This window comes from Macaca fascicularis, chromosome 16 (assembly GCF_037993035.2).
Source record: "Macaca fascicularis isolate 582-1 chromosome 16, T2T-MFA8v1.1".
Classification (NCBI taxonomy): Eukaryota; Metazoa; Chordata; class Mammalia; order Primates; family Cercopithecidae; genus Macaca; species Macaca fascicularis.
The window spans coordinates 14,621,355-14,636,151 of NC_088390.1; the positions used below are offsets into that span (position 1 = coordinate 14,621,355).

At 41.8% G+C, this 14,797-nt stretch overlaps 1 long non-coding RNA gene across 1 annotated transcript in view; it reads left to right on the top strand.

Moving 5' to 3' along the window:
* The window catches only part of LOC135967951 (uncharacterized), a 59,994-nt gene extending 49,784 nt beyond the window's left edge, over positions 1-10,210 (top strand). The window contains exon 3 of the long non-coding RNA XR_010582295.1: positions 8,161-10,210. This is a non-coding gene — a long non-coding RNA (uncharacterized lncRNA). The remainder of the gene's footprint in view (positions 1-8,160) is intronic.
* The last annotated feature ends 4,587 nt before the right edge of the window (positions 10,211-14,797 follow it).

Consider the following 14,797-nt stretch of genomic DNA (forward strand, 5'->3'; position numbering starts at 1 on the left):
TACTTAAAAAATACAAAAATTAGCCGGGCCTGGTGCCACATGCCTATAATCTGGCTACTGGGGAGGCTGAGGCAGGAGAATCTCTTGAACCCAGGAGGCAGAGGTTACAGTGAGCCTAGATGGTGCCACTGCACTCCAGCCTGGGCAACAGAGCAAGACTCCATCTCAAAAAAATAAAACATAAAACAAACAAACAAAAATGTGGCAGGGAGCACTGGTGGGCTTTGGTAAAGGCTGAGCCTGGTACTCACAGTTCAAAATGAAATGCAATGGGGCATCAATCAGAGATATGTAGATATATGTAAATATATTAGATTTTTGCTGCTACTCTGAAATGTTAATTTGGCCCTCAAACTTATGCTCTTATCAAGTGGCCAGTTGCCAAGTTGATACTTTGCTTTTTGCTGCCCAGACAGAGTCTAAGAACTAAAAAATCCTTTTTTTAAAAAAACTGGTTGAGTGCTGGCTTGTATTTGCACAATAAAGCTTGATATCTTGCTGTAACAGCCTTGCTGGCTGCATTCCTATAGCCCTTCCTTGGTAGAGAGTGATTGTGGCTAGCAAGCCCTGAGAACAGATGTGAAAGGTTAAGCTCACAATACAGATTTTAGTTCCAGGTCGGGTGGGTTACTTTGGAGGACAGTTGAGTCTGAAAGGTGAAAATGAAATAAATACATCTTGTCTCTCAACTACGTTCCCATTCTCCCTGGGGGTTTGGATGAAGAGGGTGGTTTCCAGATTGAAAAGGATCACCTGCCGAAGTTAGCTGCTTCAACAGGTTGGGTTCATTCCGTTGCTCATTCCTTCATTCACACTCTCTTCTAAACACCCATTCATTCATTTCCCTCCATGTTTTCCCTCATTTTCCCTCCATATTTTCTGGCACTCAGCTTTACAAACACGTGCTGATCCCCCTGTACATGTCCAGAGCTCTAGCTGGTTCTGGTGACAGAAAGATGAACAGGACGTGGTATTTTCTTCCAAGACACTCACTAAGGAAAGACAAATAAAAACACGTAATTGCAATCTTGTGGGAAAAGGAATACCGCAGGGGCTTGTAATGAGTACGAGCATGGAACAATTCATCCTGCTTAGAGAACATTATAGGTGTTACTATCAGGCAAAAAAAAAAAAAAAAAAAAAAAATTCTTTTGACCATCAAATAAAGTGATGATTGTGGTATGGTCACACAGCTTATCTTTCTCATGGATACAAGCATTTGACTATAGAAGGAAAATGCACTTCTGAAAAGTTATAATAACACACACACACACACACACACACACACACACAGAGTTTATTAAGGGGGTTGATCTTCCAGGATTTCTCCCAAACTGTTCTCCCTCACTTACTCAAAAGTGTGGAAGTTTGCTCAGATTACTTCGTTACCTGGTGTGGAAGGCTGCACGAACAAAGTGCAATGGCACTTTCATGGGTAGTGTTTGTGTTCTTAAGAGATTGGGACCAAGAGAGGATCCTGCAAGCAGCATCGGATTTCCTTCCATACTCAAGGAAGGGTACGGCTTACTCCTGACCAGCTTGCCGCTCTGAAGGCAAGGATCTCACTATCCTGGTAGGAAGCAAAAGATACACGTTATATTTCTTTGTGACTTTCATGTTTGTCAATTATTTAGGAGGAATCCTCCAAAAATCTGAGCACAAAGATCCAGATATGAAATTTTTTCTTCAAGAGACCATTGGTGTTTTCTTTTCTTTTTTTTTTTTTTTGAGACAGAGTCTCGCTCTGTTGCCCAGGCTGGAGTGCAGGGGCCAGATCTCAGCTCACTGCAAGCTCCGCCTCCCGGGTTTACACCATTCTCCTGCCTCAGCCTCCCGAGTAGATGGGACTACAGGCGCCCACCACCTCGCCCGGCTAGTTTTTTGTATTTTTTTTTTAGTAGAGATGGGGTTTCACCGTGTTAGCCAGGATGGTCTCGATCTCCTGACCTCGTGATCCGTCCCTCTCGGCCTCCCAAAGTGCTGGGATTACAGGTTTGAGCCACCACGCCCGGCCACCATTGGTGTTTTTTAAACAAATAACAATGGATTTATCTCTTGGTTTAATTCCATTTGTCCTGTTTATTCAATGAATAAACACTTCTTGATACCTGATGTGTGCTAGTACTGTCCTAAGCCCCTGAAGGACACACAACCCCATCTGAGATGTTGCAGAAAGAGGAATGGTTCTTCTATGCCTAAATCTAGGATTTTGTTTTCTCTTTTCCATCGCCTTGACCCTCTATGCTTTTCCACTCACATCATTCTCACCAGCACTCTGCATACTTGGGGCCCACCAAGCACTTCTTCATTGATTATGTCTATGCTCTAATTGGATCAATCACTAATAGCTCTGCCTTCAGTAGGTTCCCTGCAGAGCCTGTAAATAAAGCAGGCACTTAGGTTGCTCTGAAAGCAGCTTAGGAAACTGCAATCAGGCACCCAACTGAGTAGCTGCAGCAAGTCCTAAAAGATTACAAAGTGTTTATACAATCATGTGCCCCATAACGTCGTTTTGGTCACTGACAGACTGCATGTACAACGGTGGTCCTCTAAGATTATAACGGAGCTGGAAAATGTCCTGTTGCCTAATGATTTCAGAACACAATGCATTACTCATGTTTTTGTAGTGATGCTGGTGTCAACAAACCTACTGTGCCGCCAGTCATATGTAAAAGTATAGTACATGCTGCCGGGCGTGGTGGCTCACGCCTGTAATCCCACCACTTTGGGAAGCTGAGACAGGCGGATCACCTGAGGTCGGGAGTTCAAGACCAGCCTGACCAACACAGCGAAACTCTGTGTCTACTAAAAGTACAAAATTAGCTGAAAGTGGTGGCGTGCGCCTGTAATCCCAGCTACTGGGGAGGCTGAAGCAGGAGAATTGCTTGAATCCAGGAGGTGGAGGTTGCAGTAAGCCAAGATCAAGATCGTGCCATTGCACTCAGCCTGGGCAACAAGAGTAAAACTATGTCTCAAAAAAAAAAAGGTATAGAACATGCAAAAAGTCAACTGTCACACACATACTTTATTAAGGTAGTTGATCTTCCAGGGTCTGTCTCAAGGCGTTCTCCCTCTCTTAATGGGAAGTTTGGAAGGACCTCAGGCAGGCCCTTCAGGAGGTATCCAGAAAAAGGCATTTTTATCATAGGAGATAACAGCTCCATGGGCATTACTGCCCCTGAAGACCTTCCAGTAGGACAAGATGCAAAGGTGGAAGACAGTGATATTGATGGTTCTGACCCCGTGTAGATCTGGGCTAATGTATGCGTTTACGTTTTAGCTTTCAAAAAGTTTGAAAAGTAAAAAAACAATAATAATAGAAGAAAGCTTATAGAATAAGGATGTAAAGAAAGAAAATATTTTTGCACACCCATACAATGTGTTTGTATTTTAAGGTACAGTACAAAAGAGTCAAAATGTCATTAACATTAAAAAGTTACAGTAAGCTAATTTATTATTAAAGAAAGAAATTTTTTTTAAAGAAATCTAGTGTAGCATAAGTGTACAGTGCTTATAAAGTCTGCAGTCAGCGGGGCACGGTGGCTCATGGCTGTAATCCTGCCACTTTGTGAGGTCGAGGAGGGTGGATCATGAGGTCAAGAGATCGAGACCATCCTGGCCAGCATGGTGAAACCCTGTCTCTACTCTAAAAATACAAAAATTAGTTGAGTGCTGTGGCGTGCAGCTGTAATCCCAGCTACTTGGGAGGCTGAGGCAGGAGAATCACTTGAACCTGGGAGGCAGATTGCAGTGAGCCGAGATCGTGCCACGGCACTCTAGCTTGGCGACAGAGCAAGACTCCGGCTCAAAATTTAAAAAGAGAAGTCTTCAGCGCAATCATGTACAGTAATGTCCCGGGCCTTCACATTCTCTCACCACTCACTCACTAACTTACCTATAACTACGTCCAGTCCTGCAAGCTCCGTTCATAGCAAGGACCCTATACAAGTACACCATTTTTTATCCTTTATATCCTATTTTTGCTGTATCTTTTCTATGTTTAGATACACAAATGCTTATCGTTGTGTTATACTGCCTACAGTGTTCAGTACAGTAACTGAATTAGTTACTATAAGCTATTACAGTAGTTTTGTAGCCTAGGGGTAATAGGCTAGACCACATAGCCCAGGCTATACCATCTGGGTTTGTGTATTTTTCTGAACAAATTCCTGTTGTTAAGTGATGCATAACTGTACTTTCAACCCTGAGTTTTTTCTGTCCCCAAGCAATGTGTAATGTAGTCTAGGGCTAGAGCGGAGTGGAGAAAAAGTAGATTTTTCCTTCTTTTCCGACACTTAGAATATGCTTGAGAGTACCCCCGGAGAGTGCAATATTTAATTCATTTCCTTCTTATTTTCCTGAATCACTGAATGCTAGAACTGGTTGCTACCTTAGGATTCTTCTAAGAGTAGGGCCTCTGTTGAGAGCGGATCAGAGGGGAGATGAAAGAGATCCCAGGAGGATGTTAGATGCAGGCTGTGAAGGATTCCTGACCTTCCTCAGTAGATTCCCATTCCAGCTCTGTGAGGATACCTAGTTTCGAGTCACTGTCCTCCTCTGTCCCAGAAAGGTTGCTGAGCTCCCTGGGGGCCACAAGGAAATATTTTCCTGGGCTGAATTAGGATCTTTGGTGTGTCTAAGCCCTAAAATTATAAAGGAGCGATTCCTCCCCTATTCCTCCACACCCCTACCCATTCAAAATGCACACCACTCTAAACTATAAAATAATTGGAAGAAATTCCAACAATGGTATAATTTGTTCCATATTTTGAGCATATTTCGAAATACCAAATTGCTTCAATTGGCGTGTGTGCATGCACGTGTGTGTTCCCGTTCTCTTTGCTGTGCCCTAAGCACATGTTTGGGCTGCTTAATGGATTTGCTGGAACTGAGTTGTTGGCCCTGCCCCAGAGAGGCCAAGCTATCCCTAAACTAAGTAACCAAGGCCCAGGATCCTGGACTCCACTCCAAGGGCCAAAAGCTGGCTCCTTACGGGTGGAAAAGGTTGTGATACCTTTCTTCACCCATCATAAGGGTCAAGGCCAACACTCCTATAACAAAAGACAGGTGAACAGGAGAAATGCATAACCAATTTATTTAATCAAAGTTTTACACGACATGGGAGCCTTCGGAAATGAAGACCCAGGGAAAATTGTCTATTTTTCTTTTTTTTTGAGATGGAGTCTCGCCCTGTTGCCCAGGCTGGAGTGCAGTGGCTCAATCTCAGCTCACTACAACTTCTGTCTCCCAGGTTCAAGCGATTCTTCTGCCTCAGCCTCCTGAGCAGCTGGGATTACAGACATGCACCACCATGCTTGGCTAATTTTTGTGTTTTCGTATTTTTTTTTTTTTTGAGATGGAGTCTCGCTCTGTCGCCCAGGCTGGAGTGCAGTGGCGCAATCTTGGCTCGCTGCAAGCTCCACCTCCTGGGTTCATGGCATTCTCCTGCCTCAGCCTCCTGAGTAGCTGGGACTACAGGTGCCTGCCACCACGCCCTGCTGATTTTTTGTATTTTTAGTAGAGACGGGGTTTCACCGTGTTAGCCAGGATGGTCTCCATCTCCTGACCTTGCGATCCACCCGCCACGGCCTCCCAAAGTGCTGAGATTACAGGCGTGAGCCACCATGCCCAGCCAACTGTCTATTTTTATGCTTAGATTTGATGAAAAATAGACAGCCTTGTGGAAATGCAGTTGGACAAAGGGTGTGATCTAATGGTAATAGACTAAGCGGGAGCCCAGCGTGGTCTGTCTGCTCAGATTCTTCCTGGCCTCCCGGTGTAGTGTTCCTTCCTCCTGGGTATGGGACAGGACCCTTTGGAACGAGGGTCTTCAAGGGGGAAGGAAGAAGCGAGAGGGGGTGGCGTGTATAGGTTTTATGGCTTACTTTTGGAGAGAAGAGTTCTAGTTTCCATAACCTGCCTTGAGGAAGAATTCTGGTTTCTTCCACTTCGGGGAAGAAAGGGGTGGGAGACAGGAGGGCAGGAGAAGGTCAGAGAAGGACTTTGTATATGAGGCTGCTTCTGGAGACTTTCTAATCCCCCTTAGTTCTAAGTACTCAGTGTACTCAGCATGCCCAAGTGCCATACTTTGGGATATAGTTTTCTGAGCCCCAGTACTCCTCTCACTGATCAGAGGTAACAGGAGTCTGAGGAGCTGACTCACTGGAACTTAAAAGCACACAAGACCAAGAGGGACACCAGAATGCAAATCTAGGAATTTACAATGACAGACGATTGTCACAACCACCGGAAAACGCAGAGTATGTATGATCAGCACATTCTCTCCCAATAGGCAAAACCAAATACCATCAGATTAAGTTATAATCAGAAGGCTCCAAAGTGGAGCCAAAACCCAGAAGTCGATGAATCAGTTGGTTCCAGGCATCAATCTGATTTCTGTGTGCTGGCATGGGATATGCCAATATATGTCTCCAGTTCCCTCCTTTTGCTATGTTTTCAAAACCAACCAACTCTACTGCTGATTGGAACTTGTTTAGATATGTAAATATAGTCAAATAAATTATAAATAGCTGGAAGCTATTTTTCTCTGCCCCAGTAGATTTTACATTTGTGATTCAATCCATCCTGCGGTACTCTTTTTTTTTTTTTTTTGAGGCGGAGTCTCGCTCTGTCGCCCAGGCTGCAGTGCAGTGGCCGGATCTCAGCTCACTGCAAGCCCCGCCTCCCGGGTTCACGCCATTCTCCTGCCTCAGCCTCCCGAGTAGCTTGGACTACAGGCGCCCGCCACCTCGCCCGGCTAGTTTTTTGTATTTTTTAGTAGAGACGGGGTTTCACCGTGTTAGCCAGGATGGTCTTGATCTCCTGTCGTGATCCGCCCGTATCGGCCTCCCAAAGTGCTGGGATTACAGGCTTGAGCCACCGCGCCCGGCCGACGGTACTCTTAAAATGTTATTCTCGAAAGCAACTTCTCCTTATTTCCTGATTCATTTTTTTGTAGGAGGTGGAAGGTGATAAAGAAGAGGGAATGATAAGTTATTGTAGTTCCAGGAAAGGTTATATTTCCCCTCATTTCTAGGGAAGATAACAGACATAATTATAGTCATATGATTTGTGACAAAGGCTGGGAATTGAATCAAAATATTTTATTCATTCCATGAACGTGTGTTAACTGAGCACCTCCTGTGTGATAGATATTGTGCTAGGTTTGGGGAACAGGAAGGTAAGTTTCCTGCCTTCATGGGGCTTGCATTCTAGTTTGGGAGACAGATAATATAGAAATAAAATAAATAAATTATAATGTCAGATAGAGATGAAATTAAATTAAAATGATGTGATGGTAGCAGACTGTCAAGGTGTGTTATTTTAAAGACGGTGACAATTGAGTTGAGACTTGAGTAATAAGATGGAACTAGTTATTCAAATAGCCAGCCCAGGAAGGGCATTCCAGGAAAAGTAGAACCAGCTGCTACAAAGACTTTGCATGTTCAAATAACAGAAAGAAATCAGGAGGAAGAGTTTAGATTTTAAGAGCAATGGGAATTCCCTTGAGGGTTCTAAGCAGATGGGTGATATCCTCTGGTTTGTGATTTAAAGCAATCATTCTCACTGCTATGTGGAGAATGGATTGCAGGGAATTAAAAGCGGGGCTTGGTTCCAAACTTGATTTCCAACTTTGGGCCCTTTTCTCAATATACTCTGCCTTCTTCAGGCTGTTCAACAGATCAATTCAGTTAAAAAGAAAAACAGAGTCTTAAGGTGTTATTTGCTGGTGTTATAGCATCTCAACTCCTTGTTGATTGACTAAATGTATTCTTTTTTGGTGCGCTGTTGTAATACTGTAAATAGAGCCTTAGACTGGCATGCATTAGAACTTGCTCTAAATTGCTTGTATTTATTGGAAAAAGTGGACAGAGTTAAGATGGCTTAGCTAAGCCTATTTGAGACTGAGTTTTCAATTTTGGGAGTCAAGGACCACTGGACTCCTATTCAACCCCTAATAAATACATATTGTATATAATACATATATAATATAAATATAATAATAGTATATATAAAATATATAAAGTTACTACTATATTTTATCTAACGTATATACACATATATATACAGAGAGAGGCAGAAAAACTTTTTCTGTTATTTCAGGTTCATTTGTTTTCAAAAATTGTGACAAGCAATTTACTTCTCCTCTATCTACCCTAGGAGCTCTGGGCCAAAATATTTTGGACCAAATTTGAGACAGATTTGGTGTCCTGAGCAGCCACCAACCAAGAGATTTCTGACTGTTTTAGGAATCATCAGAATAAGAAATCAAAGACTGTACTTGATCGTCTCACTAGAATTCCACAGGAGTCCACAGACCTTAGATGGAGACTGTGAATATTCATTGACATCAACTATTACTGCTCAGAAGAGTCTGTTTCTTCATACCCTTCTAATATAACCCAAAACCTGTATGTAGAATGTTTATGATTTATTCTCCCTTTAAAAATATCAAAGACTCAGAGTAATTTTCATTAATATTTTCTTTCCTACAAGCTTTATTGCTAATGAATTTGGCTCTTCAATTTTCCATCCAGTTGAGCCAAGATTGATCAATAAGTTCTCCTAGGTTTAGACACTGAAGTTTGTTTACCGTAATGGTCTTGTTTACTAAGCATGTCTCGCCACTTTTTCTGTTAGGTCCCTGGAAGACCAATTTCTTGTACAAAGTAAAACGACATTTGAACTAGGTCATAGCTCGTGGGAACACCATTTGAACACACTCTTTTGAGGGTTTGCAGGAAGATCTGGGGGATGAGAGCTACAATAATCTAATCTGGCCACTGGGGAAGAATAAATTACTGCTCTCTGTAGCGTACATGACCTTCACCCCAGTTATATTTTTGAAATAATTACATGAGAGTATGTCAGTGGTGTCTACGGGAGAGTCAAATAGAATTTACAATTGAGTGGTCTGTTCACCCTTGGATGTAGCTCAATGTCTTGAGATAAATTTGCAATTCAAATGATAAAAAGTCTGAAATTCCTTCAAAGCAGCCATTTCATTCAGAAAAGTAGTCAAATGATGTCTAAAATTGGATGGAACAACCATATAGTTGGCTTGCTGACAATTTTTATGCAATGGCTAAATATTTTGATTTGATACATCTAACCTGAGTTGAATACTCGTTTAATTTTAGTGATACATAATTTTAGTCCAACAGTAGGTCTTATAGATCTCATATCAATTCATGCTGGACATAGACATGTGTAATTGATTATTCTTTGGATCAAATACAGCCTCAGTATATTACCTCTCTGTGCTAATGAAGTTTGCTGGCAGCCCTTGATTGAGAGGTACTAATGTAGGAAAAGAAGGCCAATATTCTTTGTTGGCTTTTTACAGTTGACATTTATCCTTGTCAATCTTCTTAGGGCCTGTGAGATAAAGTTCCCTCAAAAATACGTAACTACAGACCCAATTATAACTTTTTATAAGAGACTCACCTTAAATATAAACCATGTAGCCATCAATCATGGGAAAGCATGAGTGACTATGTTAGTATACTTAAAAAATAGACTTAAGGACTATTATCAGAGATAACTTCAAAATAATAAAAACAGAATCTGAAAGAATTAAAATGAGAAACAGACAAATGGACAATTCTATTTCAATATTTTAATAATTTTCTTTCAAAAATTGATAGAACAGATGATACATGATAAGAAAGAACGTAGAAAATGTTAACAATATTATCATTAAAATTAACCTAATTGTCATTTATAGAACTATATCCAACCATAATAGAATACACATTCTTTTCTAGTGAATATGAAACATTCAGCAAGATAGACCGTATACTGGGCCATAAAGCAAGTCTTAAAAAATAAACAGTAATCAAATCAAATAAACAAATAGTATTGGATCACACATAGTATGTTCTTTGACTACAATGGAATTAAATTAGAAATAAAAAACAAAGTGATAGCTGAAAAATCCTCAGATATTTTGCAGTGAGCTGAGATTGCACCAGTCCACTCCAGCCTGGGTGACTAAGTGAGACTTGGTTTCAAAAAGGAAAAAAAAATTGAATTGTACCATACATAATTGTGGAATTTGGTTTTGTTTTCACTCAACGTTACACTTCTAATACACATCTATGTTTTTGTTGTAGCTTTGTTCATTCATTTTCTCTCTGCATTATATTCTATTGTGTATCACAACTCAATCCGCCATCATCTGGATGTTTAATTTGTGTCTGGTTTTTGTTTTTGTTGTTCTAATCTCATCAGTTTTGGAAACAAAATATATAATGTAAACTTATAATTTAAACAATATTTAAAAACAGAGAATTACATAAAAGTATCAACATTAAACCTTCAAATACTTTACGACTTTCTATTTGACAGCGTCCCTCTGGCCTCAGGGGTTGTATAATCGAAATGAGTGTGTTTTATTCTCCCCCAAACTTCATGCCAGTCTCGATGGTTTCTGCTACTAATTTGTATGTCAGGCTTCAACTCTGTGTCATCGGTCCTTACACTTGGGGTTTTAATGTGGCTGTGCAGGTGACCTAAAGGGAACAGAAATATTTTTATAACCTTCAAGTCCCTTAGAGGAAGGAGATACCAGAAATGACCTATTCTACTCTCACTGGAGATCAGAATGATCCAATTTGTGAATGGAATCTTTGGCATAATGTGGTTTTAACAAATGAAGAAACTGAGTCCTGGAGAGAGAAAATAATAAGGTTATGAAGGTTATTAGAGACATATCAAATCCCCCAGTGTCTTTGGGAATGAGTGATTGTCTCTAGATAACCAATTAGTATGCAAATAAGTTACATTAGAGAAAAAATGCATGAACTTGCCAGGATCATTAATGCATTGCCAGAATGATCTTTATTAGATTGGCTGGCTGTTACCTAGCAAGAGACCAGGCCTGAGGGGAAAGTTCACCAGGAGGGTCAGTTTTGCCTATTTCGTTAGCATGTCCTATTGTCTGGGAATGCCGCTCCCAGAGAAGAGAATCGAGAGAGTGCCTTAGGGCTGAGCCCTAAGGAAATAAACAAAAGCATCGGGTTCTTTAGAGGTTGGGGTTGGAGTGGAAGCCTAGGGCAGGGATCAGCATCCAAAGAGGAGAGATGAGGATGTTTAGGAGTGTGATAAATGTGGGCATATGCTTGGTTTTTGCATGAACATTTCTGTACTCAGGAAGACAAATAGGTCTTTCCTACTTTTGTTTAGGGCAGGCTGTGATCATCATAAAGGCAAATACCTGAATACATCTTCGGGTTCTCTGTTTTCTTCATTTCTTATCTTCCTTCTTCATTGCCATTTGTTCTCCCACATGCTCTTCCTTCATTCCTAATGACTCCATCTTTTTCAAAGGCTTCACCGTGTCTACATTGCATTTTGACAACTTTCTTGGCTAGTTTACCTGCCTGGTCCCTCTTCTCCATTTGTAGAACCTACCCATTGCAGCAAATTCATCATGCTACCTCCTGTCCAAAATCTTACAATGGCTTCGCATCAGTACAGAACAAATCCAAATACTTCTGCTTCGCGGCAAAATAGATAACAAAATAGTAACAGCAGACATCTCACCTACTCGTGGCTTTACTGTTTTTTAAAGTGAGCTCCCGTCGGACTCCCTGTAACCCGTGAGCTCTCTTCTCCTAATCACTTAAAACTATTGGTGTGGGCTGGGCTGGGTGGCTCACGCCTGTAATCCCAGGACTTTGTGAAGCCAAGGCGGGAGGATCATTGGAGATTAGGAGTTCCAGACCAGCCTGTCCAACATGGTGAAACCCCATCTCTACTAAAAAATTCAAAATTAGCCGGGCGTGGTAGCATGTGCCTGTAATCCCAGCTACTTGGGAGGCCGAGGCAAGACAATCACTTGAACCTGGGAGGCGGAGGTTGCAGTGAGCCGAGATTGCGCCATTGCACTCCAGCCTGGGCAAAAAGAGTGAAATTCCATCTCAAACAAAAACAAAAACAAAAACAAAATTGTTGTTGTGGCCAGATAATATCATAGCAGTCTCATCTTCTAGTCTCCTAATCTTGTCCCGCCCCTATACCCACATCACATCTCAGAGTCTCTATGCAAATAGTGTTTCCAGCACAGCAATGAACAATGGATGCCCTCCCTTGGCTGCCCAACTCAAACCCTGTGTTGATCTTTCCAATATATTTTCAGTTCTGTCTTTTTAAACGCCAACAAATAACAAACTAAATAAAATAATAATCACTACTATTTGTTGAATGCTGTGGAATGCAGACACTATTCTAAATGCCTTCCATCCCCTCCATAGAAACTTATGACTTACGTCTCATTATGATTCCCATTTTACAGAGAAATAAACTGTAAATGGCAGAGGTGGCATCATGGCCAATGTTTAGCTCCAAACTCATCCAGCTTCTATGAACTGCCACCTCCTCTCTCTATGATCTGTGTTAATGACAGCCTACACCACTCATTTTTGCACAGATGTCTAGCTGCCTCAGTGTGATCTAAAGCCTCCCTTACAGCAGCTGTATGTGTCCCTGCAGGCCAGAAAGTGTCCAGCCAATGCAACTAATGCCATTTCTCTATGTCTGTCCTTTGATGTTCTTCAATTAAATAGTGTTTATCAGAGATGCTGCCTCAATTTTTTCTAGAAATGAGATGGGATGTCAATAAGTAGATACAACACATTCAAGCTAAGGAATTAGCACTTTGCCCTGTGGGTCATAGATGAGTTTAACAGTGGGAATAACAAGGTCCAGTTCATTTCTTAAGAATTCCTACTACTTCCGGCCAGGCGCAGTGGCTCATGCCTGTAATCCCAGCACTTTGGGAGGCTGAGGCGGGCAGATCACGAGGTCAGGAGATCAAAACCATCCTGGCTAACACAGGTGAAACCCTGTCTCTACTAAAAAAAAAAAATTAGCCGGGCATGGTGGTGGGCACTTGTAGTCTCAGCTACTCAGGAGGCTGAGGCAGGAGAAAGGTGTGAACCCAGGAGGCGGAGCTTGCAGTGAGCCAAGTTCGTGCCACTGCACTCCAGGCTGGGCAACAGAGCAAGACTCCGTCTCAAAAAAAAAAAAAAAGAATTCCTGCTACTTCCAACTGGGAAGTGTTGCACTCACCTCACTCCACGTGGTCTCCATGGCTACCACCAAAAAGAGTGTTTGGAGGAAGCCCTCCAACATTAAATGCCTCAAATCAAAGGTAAATATGTCACTCCCGATCACACCTCATCCTCTGAAATGCATGACAGGCTCCCACCTGACTCCCAGGGGTCTCGGAAGTAAACCTAGGTAGGAAAGGAAGATTAACATGGCCAGCGCTCGGTCTCCACTTCAGCTCTCCATAAATATCTGGTAAATGAACAAAATTTTACAAAGAGGAAATGCAGGAGGCTCTTGCTACTCAAAAAGGATATACACTGAAATTTTGATATTCATGAATATCACTGTGGAAGACTCCTCAGTGAAGTCTTCTATGATGTACAACGTTCTTCTTTTCATTTTGTTCCCGTTGATCACCAGCAGTAGCAGCTGCGTGTGAATTCCTTGAGATTCAAGCTGCCTTCTGTGGTTCAAAGAGAGAGAAGATTTTTGTTTGTTTGTTTTTAATTTCTCAGGGGTTACTTAGTAGCTGCTGACCAGCAGAACCCAGCAACGCGGCCAGGAGAGGTAGGTGCTGGGCCCTGGGCCAGGCTGCAACAAGAGCATTCTTCCAGCTTGTCCGTCTTTAGCCTGTGCGATCCAAATTCTTGGCTGGGAAAGATTACAAATTGCTATATGGAATGCCTCTTCAAGGTTACTCTCAAATAATCAAAACCACACATAGTAAATCCCTGAATGTTCTACTAAGAGCTATAATTTTGGGGAGGCGCTTCTTTCAGTTATGTGTAGTTTTTGAGTTCCATATAAGAAATACGGCCTTTTGGCCATGTATGAATTATGTGAAAGCAATGAGAAAAGGAAAAATGTATAACTAACTTCGTACTTCGGTGGTTTATGGGCTCCCTTATTACCCCTGCAATAACCAAAGAATTAATCAACAAAAGATGCTTTGTGAGAGCCAGAGATCTGCTATAGTCTCATCTTGCACACTTGGTGAATGTTTCCAGGGCTCTATTTGTAGTGGAAAACCTGGTTAGTGGGAATAAGTGGGCAGATCTGTGGCCAAATAACAAACAGAATTTCTATTACTCACCCCATATGCACTGGGTCAATGAGGGAATAAGATTCATTTGCCTGTGATGAAGGATTAAGCACAGGGCTGTATTCTTAAACTAAGAACTTGAAAGGTTTGGAAAATAAGGCACACCAAATTAGTAGGATCTAATTCATGATATCTTCATTTCCTTCCCAATTTCCCCTCCCAAAGCCATTAGAGGCAACGCTTACACACTTGATTGGCTCTAAAAAACACACAAAACAAAGCTACAGTGTTAATTTTTCTCTTCTGCTGCTGTTCATCGTGACACTTTATTTGGATCAGAAAACACCTTCAACAAAAACAACAGCAGAAGGCATAGACGTTGATTATGACATTCCATGGAAAACGTTCTAAGTGAGTCTGTTTAGGGCAATTTAGAAATGGAGAAAGGTATGAAATAAGCAGAAATAATCTGTTCCCTGTTGCAGAGGTCATTTGCATGGAAACTACTTTACGAATTGGTTTAACTTGGCACCTCTAATATATGCATTATGTCTTGCGTTCATCTTCAAAGTGTTCCGTGAACAATGGGGCTGATTCTTCCAGGATGTTCCTTCTTCAAGTGTCTTGGGCTGAGAGCAGCAGAGTCCTGAGGCTGCGTTCCCCTGCGTGGGGCGTGGTGTCTATGCCCAGCCCTCTGAT